This window comes from Alexandromys fortis, unplaced genomic scaffold, assembly GCF_014885135.2.
Source record: "Alexandromys fortis isolate MF-2015 unplaced genomic scaffold, M_Fortis_MF-2015_v1.1 scaffold_332, whole genome shotgun sequence".
In the NCBI taxonomy this organism is placed as follows: domain Eukaryota; kingdom Metazoa; phylum Chordata; class Mammalia; order Rodentia; family Cricetidae; genus Alexandromys; species Alexandromys fortis.
Window position 1 is genome coordinate 485,622 of NW_026068232.1, and position 13,080 is coordinate 498,701.

General features: G+C 38.1%; 1 long non-coding RNA gene across 2 annotated transcripts in view; it reads right to left on the reverse strand.

The window, feature by feature from the left end:
• LOC126493742 (uncharacterized) overlaps window positions 1–13,080 on the reverse strand; it is a 217,358-nt gene that overhangs the window by 173,402 nt on the left and 30,876 nt on the right. For both annotated transcript variants that reach the window (XR_007589874.1, XR_007589871.1), the window contains exon 8: window positions 6,140–6,221. This is a non-coding gene — a long non-coding RNA (uncharacterized lncRNA). The remainder of the gene's footprint in view (window positions 1–6,139; window positions 6,222–13,080) is intronic.

Below are 13,080 nucleotides of genomic sequence, written 5' to 3' on the forward strand. Positions count from 1 at the left end.
TACTATATATTTTGGCTTTTGTTTGAAATATATCTATGTAATGTTCTGGCCTTCTAGATAAACTCACGTGAGGAGGTATTCATGGAAATTTACATGTTGTCTAAAGGAGAAGGGGACAAATAAGAGACTAAAATGATATAGGAAAAAAACTCATCTGTAGACAATAATGAGTTTTAAGAAAAACTATAAAAATTCTAAGTATTTATTTATGTTGTGCTAATTCTGATTGATTTCCCTATTAATAAGGCAGGTGATTCTGATTCTTCACTGAAGAATAGTTATGTTAATTATGCAATCATGTTCTTTAAAGGTAAAAAAAAAAAGACTGAGGTCCTAAATACAAGTTAATAATTAATCATCGCAGTACAAGCAATCCTCTGAGTTGCAGGGTTCTATATGATTGACCTCCTATAAAATAACAAGACTAAAGCTCTTAGCCTTTCAGACATCCATAGAGAAGTCCAAACATGTTTCTTAAAAACTTCAACATCACATCTATGGTTGGTAAATTAAAACTGCAGTCTAACTGCTCCTATGATGGTTAGTCATGGGACAAAATGCTTTTATTGTGAGTCTATATTAATTCAAAGGGTCAAAAAGTAAAAAAAAATAAAAATAAAAATAAAAAATAAAAACTACTGAGAACATCAATACAGGTTGTAAGGATTTGAAGGCATAAAATCTTGGAGATTATATGGATTTTAGAGGATATTCTAAAAATATAAAATTTATAAGAAATGATGGCTTTAGACGTATATAAAAATTTTCAAGATTTCTTTCCCTTTCCTTAGTTATTGAGAATATGAGTAAACAAGCTTCAAATGAGTCTATAAATTTAACAGAAGTTAAGACTTCTGTTCCCAGTTTGTGTCTGTTTTACCAGGTTCCCACTTGGCTGACAAACACATCCAAGCATCAATTGCTGACAACAACCTGCTCCAAATGACTATGAGTCCTGATCTTGTTAAAACCTGATGTGGACCAATCCAGCCAATGTGATTGCTGTCTTTTCAGCTTGTCAATGAGCCAGATCCTTCTAAGTTCCCTCATTGCTTTTGACTAACATTCTAGCCTTCCAGGGCCTGAGAACAATGTACTAAGGTCAGCAGGAATTCATTACAGAAATGAATACATCATCCCTGTCCTTCCACCCCCAGAATGTTAGACAGAAAGGAAATTTCTCTGTCAGTCATCACAGGGATTTTGGCCATTAATGTCTTCAATAAATAATAATTCCTATCTGGATGGCATTAAACTAATGTTACTAAAATCTCAATATCAGCCTCTGGAATAAATTCATCTCAAGGATTCGAGATGATGCACTAAGCAGGGGCAAGGAATTTTTCAAAGTGCAGAATTTTGTCATTAATAACCTTATAGCTGAACTACCTCTTTCACAAGCTCGAACAGTGTTTACTGATGGTTCTAAAACTCATGTCGCTTATTGTACTTAATCAAAGTTTTGGTCACAATTGTCTCCTCATACATCAGTATAATAGACTGAATTATGGACAGTCATCCAGGTATTGTGAAGCCCTTAATATAGTGGCTGATTCCAAATACGTAGTTGGGGTTGTAAAGACCATTTACACTGCTTCTATTCATGTTCATAATTCTATTCTGCAAGGATTATTCTTAACATTTCAAAAGCTGTTGCAAAAGCGAAATCGTGTAGTATTTATTGTGCATATACGATCACATACCAAATTACCTGGATATCTAACTAAGGGGAATAATCTAGCTGATGCTTTTGTAAACTTTGTTTCAGCTGAGGATGAGCACCAACATTTTCACACTAATGCTCCTCACTTACATGTTCAATATAGAATCCCTTATTGACAAGCTAAATGTGTTATTCTGAACTGTCCTATCTGTTGTCCCCTGCATTTAAGACAAAATACACCTGGTTCCAATCCTCGGGGGTTGGATTCCAACCATATTGTACAGATGGGTGTAACTCATATACCAGAATTTGGCCGGTTATATTATGTTCGTATGACAATAGATACAATCTCCTTCATGATATGGGCTACAACATTATCTGGGAAGGCAACTTAATCATGTCATTACCCATTTATTTGAAGCTTTTGCAGTATTGGGGATGTCAACCATAATAAAGACAGACAATGGGCCTTCATACTCCTCTACAAATTTTCAGCGACTTTGTGATCAGTATAATATTAAACATGTGACTGGCATAGAATATAACCCTCAAGGTCAAGCCACTGTAGAAAGAGCCTTGAAGCAACAAATTAAAAAAAGGGGGGGCTGGAGAGATGGCTCAGTGGTTAAGAGCATTGCCTGCTCTTCCAAAGGTCCTGAGTTCAATTCCCGGCAACCACATGGTGTCTCATAAACCATCGGTAATGAGGTCTGGTGCCCGCTTCTGGCGTGCAGACATACACACAGACAGAATATTGTATACATAATAAATAAATAAATAAATAAATAAATATTTAAAAAAGGAGGAAAATGCTGGACTTGGGTATAAAAGATCTTTAGGCTTTACAGAATAATCCTAAAGCTATTATACGTCAGGCTTTGTTTATTTCAAACTTTTTGAATTTACCACAGCATTTTATGTCTGAGAAGTTTGAGGATTTGGAGCCAGCTTCTTTTAAGGAAATTTGAGCGAAAACTGCTGTTGATGCTGAATGGGTTCCGACATAGTTGTTGGTAGACCAAAGGGGGTATGGTCTTGTGTCTTTTCAGGATGGCCACCAGCATTGGATTCCAGGCCATCGCATCAAGGCCCAAAGGACTGATTGAAATTGCTGTGTGGAGAAGAATGGCATCGAGGCGAAACAAGAACAATCTTGAAGTGCTGGTGGCAGCCATGGCCCAGATATCATTGGCCAAAAAAATGTTCTTTTTGGCGTGTTAAATCTCCTGTGCCTACCTGGGGGCAAATTAGGTCTCTCAATGCTAAGGTTCAAGCTGTTCTGCAGAGGTGTGATAAAACTGTTACAGCAGAGAATCTTGTCCTGGCTATGTGTGCTTTACTGTTGGTAACATCTGTTGAAACTGTAAGTTATTTGTACTGGGCATACATCCCAAATCCCCCACTATGTGATGTGAAAAGCATCATCTCTCTTAGTGTATACCACCCCAAAGGTGTTATCTCCTCCTTGGGATGAATTAACAGCTAAAAATTGTGCAAATGGGTCTAAATTTAATTTTATATATTCTGGCTCAGAACATCCTATATGCTTAGGGCCTCCTCCTTGCTAATCCATGGCTTATTAACATTGACTTTTACCTGGTATTAATGTTATTGGATCATAAATGCAGTTACAGAAGTAGTCTGCCTACTCTTTTTACCAGACGTGGCAAAATGTTACCTATGAATCATATTTTAATTTCCCAGTATGCAAAGATTTCACATATTTCTTTGCAATATAAACCCTTCATTTGAAAAGATTGTTTAGGTAAATTTGGGGAAATTATTAATAACACTTAGATAAACTGGGGGCCATATGGGATGTTTATTAATACATGTTCTGAATGGAATAGTACTGCCTGTAATATGTTTAATGTCACTAAAATGGCTCCAGCTATGAGGAACATTGAAGCAGTTAGCAGTCCGAGGTTTATGGCCTGGGGAGATGGAGGGATAAGTGGACCTCGGATGGCTACTCTACAATTTCCCAATGCTGTTCAGATGCATATTTGGAAACTGGCTGCAGCCTGAAAGATCAACAACAATGACATAAATCAAGAGTGCTGCTAATACCTATGAAAAACCTGCAGAGATACTTAGGATTTTTTTTTAGCTGTTTTCTCAAATGTGATACTAATTAATCTTATTAAATAAAAATCAATAGTCAAATATATGGGGGGTGAAAGGTAAAAGATCTGAAAAGCAGAGCAGCAACCAGTCACTAGTTCTTACTTTTAAGAAATCCTCATACTGAATGCAGTAGCCTGTCTCTACAAGTCCTCAGATTGAATGCCTTTACCTCCTGTCTCCTTCCTCTGTATATTTCTCTCCCCACCCAGCCATATCCCTTCTTGTTTCTACATCCCCAGTTTGGATTTAAAGGCCTATGACTGACAAAAACTGGAATTAAAAGTGTGAGCCACTACTTTTTGAGACTGGATCAATTTCGTGTAGCTCAAGGTGACCTTGAACTCACAGAAATCACTCTGCCTCTGCCTCTCCCTCTGCCTCCTGACTGGGCTTTTGGGGCTAACTAGTAGCTAGCTCCACACTCTGATCCTCAGGCAAGTTTTATATGTTATAACACAAACAAAATGTCACCACATTTCCTCTTTTTGTCTAAAATAAAAAGGTTATAACTAATAAAAGGAAAACTATATACAATAAGTACAATAACTATATACAATACAAACAGGCAATAAATAAGTCAATAATGTCTTGCCCATAAACATTTGACAAATTCAGAGAAAATACCCCATTATCTATCCTAATAATGTGAGTACAAAAGGTAGGACCTAAGTCACTTTGTATTCTAACTTGTATTACCAAAACTATCTCTTAATGCCTCTAAACCCTATGTATTTTACATCTCCTTAGTAAATTTCTTTTTTGAAACTGGTGAGAAGGAAAACAACAGCTATAACTATCTAGTCCTCGTCAGCTTCAGAGAACTGCGAAGGAAGGAATATTAACTGAGTAAGCAGGAAATGCAAGTTTTCTTAGCTGCTTTCTTCTTCCAATAAGGAGAAAACTGCCCTAATTATTTTCTTAGTTATACCCTTGTGAAAATTTATCACAGTACAAACAGCTTCATTTTCATATATTACTAGTACCACATCTACACATAGCATGTATGTATATATCAGCAAAAAAGCTGTCTTGTGTTATGGACAGTTGTCATGTCCTAAGTTTTCCTGTGGCCACTTGGATTGAGACACTCTACTGGCTGCCCTTTCTACATTGCTCATTTTGTAATCAAGAATAATGGAATGCTCCGTTCTTTTCCTTGTATTATTTTACAATGTGTCCATATAACTGGATCTGAGGGATAAGCAAATAAATTATTACAGAAGAAGGATGTATAGTGAAATTTCAATTGTATTTTAATAAAAATATGGTTGCCTGAAGATTAGAGAGTAAAACAGCTCCATGGGCCAGCCTTAAAGACCAGGCAGTAGTTACATACACCATTATTTGAGTAGCCAAACTAGTTGTCATAGAAAGGGGGAAGTGCATGCCTTTAATCACAGTGGTGCACAACTTTAATACCAGCAACACAGAGGATTGCAAAATGGGAGGAGACAGCTCTCTGACACAATTTCATTCTGAGATTCATGAAGGCAGGATCACCATTTCAAACTGAGGTTGAGGTAAAAACCATTGGCTGGCTGTTTTGCTTCTCAGATCTTTAGACTGAACCCCAGTTTCCCTCTCTGAGCCCTTCTTAATTATGCTTCATGGATGTAAAGTCTGAAAGGAGGTTTGGCTGGCTGACTGAGGGTTTACATGATAAAGCACAATAGGGTAAATATGTGAAAATTTCACAAACAAATCAGATAAAAATTATAAAAATAAGTTAGATAAATATTACAAAATAATAAAAGATCCCATTTCAATTTTTGATTGATTGTGCTTCGAAACTTTGATCCCCATGATGTACTTTGTAGGAGCTGATGTGATTTAAGGATGCGTATGTTTGAGTATATATGAATGATCACATTCAGACTTCTCTATGGCTACTGTTTAATCTCTCTCAAAATTTTAATTATCATTAGTGTAAGCAGATATTTCTTGAGACCTTATGCTTCACTGAAACAATTATAAGAACTTACCAATATACAGTACTAAGAAAAATAATAATGTAAGTTTATATATAAATAGAAAATTAAGCTTAAATAACCTAATTAACTTCCAAAAATAGAAATGTTACAATTTTCAGATTATAGTAACAATTATTATAATAATAAAGTGAATATATAGTGAATTCTTATAAACTTACCATTCATCAGCATCTATTTGAGTATCTATTTGAGTATAGCTTAACTTACTTTCTTTTTCTTTGTTTATTGAGACAGGGTTTCTCTGTAGCTTTGGAGCCAGTCCTAAAACAGGCTCTTGTTATGAAAGAAGAGTATAAGTATCCCTCACTATATACTTGATAGAAAAGTTATTCCCATGGAAATATGGACAGCCCCTTACCTTGCTTCATCTCAAATACTGGAGTGTCCAGACAGGGAAGAGTAACCAAATGCATCTGACACAAAGTAGAAACAATATGTACCTGAAAAGAGAAAGAGATTAGAACATACAGTATGTGTGATTCTCGATTAAAGCAGAATGGAAACAATGTGGATGTTACACTTATAGTTCTCTGCTCCCAGATAGTCATTTGGTACTAACCAAGAAGAGCTTTCAACAAGATCCCATCCCAAATCCAGAATACAGGTCCGATTAACACCTGAAAAAAAAGTGAATAATGTGTTCCATGCAGAGGAGTCTCATTGCACACACAAACCAATCTTAAGAGAGAATTCAATGCCCAGCAGTGGTTTGCACACACACAAAGCACTAAATAGAATGTTTGGAGATTTTTCATCTCAAAATTCTTTTAAACAATTGTTATCCTCATATGTTCTTTGCTTATATTTAATGGTTTAGGATTTTGTGTGTTGTAAGGATCCACTTGTTTGTTTCCTGGCTGCCCAGACCCAAAATAATTATGTCCAGAACCAAAATAACCACACATAAACTATATTATTAAATCACTGTTTGGGCCATTAGCTCTAGCTTCTTCATGGCTAACTTGTACATTTTAATTTAAGCCATCTCCATGAACCTGTGCATCACCACAAGGTTGTGGCCTACCAGCAAAATTTCAGTGTTTCTGTCTTTGGAGGGAGCTCCATGGCTTCTCTCTAACTCAGCCTCCTTTCTGCCAGCATTAAGTTTAGTTTTTCCTGCCTAGCTCTGTCCTACCCTATCCGCCCAAGTCAGTTTCTTTATTAAACAATGGTAGTCACAGCATACAAATGAAAATCCCACATCACCTTCCCTTTTCTGTTTAAATAAAAACAGAAGTTTTAACTTTAACATAGTAAATTACATATAATAAAATAGTTATCAAGCAAGCATTAAAGTTACAATATTTATATCTATTTTATCTTTTATCATAACTAAGGAAAACAGTAACTATAAGTCCTTAAACTCCATCAAAGATTCCAGAAGAATATAATATCACCTAAGTAAACAGGAAGTAGATTTTAAGCAACTTCAAAAACTCTAGAATTGATAGAAATGTCTTGCTGCCTGAACAGACATACAAAGTTCATCTGTACCATTCATCTTCAGCCTACTGATCCCATAGTATCCAGCAAACTTTTCCAGGAAGTAATAAATTCCAAAGATAGGTCAGCCTATATTGGCAGTTTCTCAGTCACATTTTTCTGTGTCCTTCAGAATGTCTAGCTGACTCTTTCATGAAACAGGATCCCTGAAGAAAAGTGTCATGCTTAGGCAAGTTAAGCACTCATTTCTCTGCAGGTACTGCATGTACAGTTCATCAAGCATTCCAGACAAGAGCACCTTCTGACAAAATGGCCAGCAAACTCTATAAGGAGCCTCTTCAATGCACATCTTCCTCTGGACTTAATTGGTGCTCCAAGAAGCAGATGTGTCTCAGTGTCATATAAAGCTTAAGTTCTTAAAACATTAAAAATGCGATATTCTGTAGTCTTTAAAACTATCTAACAGAAATGCATTTCTATATATCTAGAAAATCTAACATGACTGAAAGCTTGACTATTATAGATAATTATCTATAACCTGTATTTCTTAATTATACTTTATATTTCAAATAAGTTGCACAAACATAGTACCTTAATCAAGAGCAGAAATGTGTGTGTGTGTGTGTATATATATATATATATATATATATATATATATATATATAAACAAAATTGACCTTAAATTTGTATCAATAAACCAAAATAAATACCAATACAAAACTCTATAGCATATCCCCCTTTAAACATATAAACAATATTTGGGAATAAGGGTGTAGTTCTCCCTACAGCTTCCTGCTTTCTGTTGGTTAAAGTATTTTTTGGAGGTGTTCATAGTAACCTTTCAGGGGATCTTGATCCAGCAAATGTAGGGATAGCCCAGCCCATTGTGGGGGCGTGTTCACCTTGGGCTAATGTTTATGTATAAATCTGGCAGGCTTGAGCCCCGCCACTCTCTCTTTTGTATTTCCTGCTCATCGCTGGATCCCTGGTGTTGTAAGCCATCCCTTCATTAAAATTTGCTGTTTCATATTTGATGTGGGAGTGATTTCTTATTAATAAAGAAACTGCCTAGGCCCCTTGATAGGCCAACCCTTAGGTGGGTGGAGTAAACAGAACAGAATTATGGGAGAAAGAAGCTTAGTCTAGGAGTCGCCATGATTCTCCCGCTCCAGACAGACACAGGTTAAGATCCTCCCTGGTAAGCCAGCTCGTGGGCTACACAGAATATTAGAAATGGGTTAGAACAATATGTAAGAGCTAGCCAATAAGAAGCTGGAACTAGCTGGGCCCGGCAGTGTTTAATAGAATACAGTTTCCGTGTAATTATTTTGGGGCATAAGCTAGCCATGCAGGCGGCCGGGTGCTGGGGATGCAGCCCTGCCGCTCCTAATGCAACACATATTAAGCTAGCCTGGTTATTATGTCACATACAAATTGGCACCCAATGTGGGGCTTTTTTGCCCTTGCCCCTGCATGGCCCAAGGGCGCAAGCTTGATCTTTCCCAGCCTTTGCAAGCAAGTCAGCTACCAGAGCTCAGGAAGCAACTGGACTCAAGTAAGCATAGCCCACTAGCTTTCACAGTGTGCTCCTGGCTCACTTTCCCTTCTCCCACTCCTGTCCAGCTGCCAGGAGCCCTGCTGTTTTTGACTCGGGCCCCAGTGCCGAGTCTGAGATATAGCCAAGGAAGCCTCACGCATGCCATAGCCTTCCCGTTCCGCCCAACGTGAGGCCCGAACCCACAACCCTGAGATTTAGAGTCTCATGCTCTTATGATGAACAGGAAATACAAAAGAGAGAGTGGCAGGGCTCATGCCCACCAGATTTATACGTAAACATTAGCCCGAGGCGAACACGCCCCCCCAATGGGCTGGGCTATCCCTACATCCAAATCTTATTAGTCTGGAATAATTCCACAGGTGATCATCCTCTGTGGAAACAAAAGAAGAACCGCTTTTTCAAAGCAACATATACTTAGGCTCAAATTCTGAAGTCAAAATATCTTAAAAGTATATATATATATATATATGTGTGTGTGTGTGTGTGTGTGTGTGTGTGTGTGTGTGTTACCTAGCTCCTTTACAGTCAAAAAATTCAAAGATAACAGAATAATATACATAATCCATACTCTTTTTGCCTAGTCCATCTTTATGTGGGTTATTTGTTTTTGCTTTATTACTTATTATTATTTATTATCTTTCTCCTCAAATCTCTGATTGTCTGAACCCTACCACTTTAAAGATTTGCTTTGACTTTTTAAAACCCATTTTTTACAACTCTCTCTATTCTTTTTTTCTCTCTCCCAAGCCTATGTACATTTCTCCAATACTGTGACCCATTTAAAGGTCTGGTCTTTTTTATCTGAATCTGTCTTGATTGTGTATCTGTAATTATTTTGTGACCAGAAGTGCTTATTAAAATGCAAAGCCCTTCATATGAACTCAAGTGGTGATGTTGCTGAAGGAACTACAGCACTGCTGTCTTGCTCCACCCAGTCCAACATGGTGCAAGAGGTCTGTTCACTACCCTGAGTTGTGCACACTGCCCCAGTTCCAAGTATGCAGTGGGTCTATATCACACTATTCCGCACGTTTTAGCATTCTGCTCACAAAACCCACTTAAGTGCTCCATAGATGGACCTCTTTAGAGTTCTTATTAGCAGCACAGCCCAGGAAGCCACCATTTCAAAATGCATGCCTTTTCTTCTGCTATTGCTAATTAGGAAGATCTTTCTTAAAGGATCTCTGGCAGGCCAACAGCAAAATGCTGGATACCTAGAAGCCATGCTTCTAAAATTAGTTTGTAAGCTTTCCCAAGTTTAAATGGATACAGTCAAACATGTGAGTAGTTGCTTGTTTGTTTCCCAGCTGCCCACCACTGAAATAATCACACAAAAACTATATTATTTAAATCACTGTTTGCCCCATTAGCTATAGCTTTTTATTGGCTAACCCGTACATCTAAATTTAAGCTATATCCATTAATCTGTGCATCACCAGAAGGTTGGGCTCTAACAGCAAATTTTCCGTGTGTCTGTCTCCAGCAGCTGCTCCAAGGCTTCTCTCTAACTCAGTCTCCTGAGTTTAGTTTTTCCTGCCTAGCTGTGTTCTGTTATATCAGGCCAAACCAGTTTCTTTATTAACCAATGATATTTAGTGCATACAGAGGGAATCCCACACCATTTGTATTTTTGTGGCATTTATGTTTGCATGAACGTGTCTTTGCATCTATGTGCTTCTGTGTTTCTTTGGCATGTTTTTATATGTGTTTCTTTCGTTCTATTCTGATGTTTATTATTATTATTATTGATATTATTATGAATATTTTACTATCATTATCATTACTATTATTATTACATGCCTGTGTATATTCAATTGAGAAAGAGTAGATTTGGGCAAACGGAAATGTGAAAAACATCTTAAAGGAGCTGGAGGACAGGAAACAATAGTCATTATATATTGTATGGAGCAAAACTATATTCAAAGACAAGACCACATGCAAATAAAAAAAGTGTCAGCAAATGTTTCAGCTATGAGCTCTGAGTTTCATGTTTCTATATACGAGATGTACTTAAAGATATTATTCACATAGCAGGTACATTAAGGGAGTGTAAAAAGCAGAAGATCTTCTGTCTTGGTTAGATACTAAAGACTGAGATGAATCCCATACATTGCAGATAAAGCCAAAATCCAAAGATGAATGAGAATGATGTATCTTAAAGAAGACACAGAGGCTTAGGAAGGAAGAACACATTTACTGCACAGAAAAAAAGAGCAGGTGACTCAGTCAGCATGTGGGAAATATTAGAAAGTACCTAGCTATGCTGGATGTCAATTGGCTCTGTCTGCTGGCAGGTTTCAGGAGCAATCCTCCTTCAATGACCATTAGGTTGTAGTCAGGTCCTGGCTAGAACCAGGAACCAGCTGAGAGCTGGACTCCAGCCAGGAGCCTGACTGACAAAATCCCTTTGTGAAGGGATGGATATTATCTTCATTTGCCTCGGATTGGCTGCTATGTGCAGTCATCTAGAGAATGGACTTGAGCCAATCAAAAGAAAGATCTCAAAGCCACCAATGGAAATCAAGGGTCTGCTGTAACTATGGAAATTTCCATCTGAGCTGCTATTACATGTATCTCTCCCCCTCCCTGTATGTTACCACAGAAACAGGGAAACTGAAACTAGAAAGACAAAAAAAAATGTAATTTAACATGAAATCTGTCTCCAATTGCTAACAGAGGAAAACAATCAAAGGTGCCTGGAGCGTGAGCATGTACCTAGCTCCTTGGAAATAGATCCTGGCTTTCTGTAAGAAAGCCTGCATTTCTATATGAACCCTTCTGAATGTGACTCTGGGCAGCCAAGTGCAGCTTGATGCTGAATATTTGCTATCTGCCTATGTCGATTTTCATACCTGCTATGTACACATGAGCCATCACATCGAATTGGGACTACTAGAGTAACCTACAAAACGATTAGATTAAAGAAAAACATGGGAGTTCTACCCCTGATCAAGCAATGTATCCTATTGCTGAACCCCAAACCTATCACCTTCGGGAATGCAACATCCCTGAACCCGGCCACCCTGCTCCCCAATTCAGAACCCACTGTTTGGGTACCTCATGACTGCCATCAAATATTGGCCGAATACCATGGAACTAGGGGATATTTTTCTGACTTCCAGCTTCCTGATATGGAGCATACCTGGTTCACAGATGGCAGCAGTTTCCTCAAAGAAAGTGAGCGTAGGGCGGGATGGCAGTGGTAGATGTACAAAGTACCATATGGGCACAAGCACTGCCACCAGGGACCTCCACTCAAAATGCAGAGCTAATAGCCCTTACCAAGACTCTAGAGCTAGCAAAAGGACAAAAAGTAAGCATCTATACAGACAGCTGTTATACATATGCAATGGCCCACGTCCACAGGAAAATTTATAAAAGGCGGCAGTGATTGCTAACCTCAGCTGGAAAAGAGATTATAAATAAGACTTAAATCCTGGCATTATTAAGGGCCCTCTTCCTACCAAAGAAGGTGAGCATTATTCTTTGCCCAGGACATCAGAAGGGCGTTGATCCCATTGCCAAGGGAAAACGAATGGCTGATGAGAAGGCTAAAAAGGCCATGCTGAATTCAGAAATATTAACCCTGGAAGAGGCACCCCCTTCCACAGAAGATTATTTCCAATATTCCACCCAGGATCTAGGGACTATCCACAAACTTAATGCAGACTTTGATGAACAATAAAAAGCTTGGAAGCATCAGGAAAAAATCGTGTTGCCCAAGAAAGATGCCCTTGAGCTGGTCACCCAAATGCACTGATGGACTCATTTGGGATACAAAAACATTAACTCTCTTAATTAAAAAAAAGACAGATTTTTATCTTCCATGTCTTAACTCCCTTATACAGCAGGTGACATCAACATGTGTCCCCTGAGCCAAGGTAAATGCAGGGCATCAGAATGCCCCGGAGGGCATAAGAATAAGGGGAGACCGATCTGGTACTCATTCGGAAGTGGACTTCAACAAGATAAAACCGGGAAAATACGGTAATAAATATCTCCTGGTTTTTATAGACACCTTCTGATGTAGGTGGGTCATCTGTCTATGTGTTACTTTCATTGGTTAATGAAGAAACTGCCTTGGCCTTTTCGTAGGCCAGCCCTTAGGTTGGTGGAGCAGACAGAACAGAATTCTGGAAGGAAGAAAGCAGAGTCAGGCAGATGCCATGATTCTCTGACCTGAGATGGACACAAGTTAGGATATTTCTCAGTAAGCTACCACCTCGTGGTGCAATACAGATTACTAAATATGGGTTAAAGCAAGATGTGAGAATTAGCCAATAAGAGGCTGAAACTAA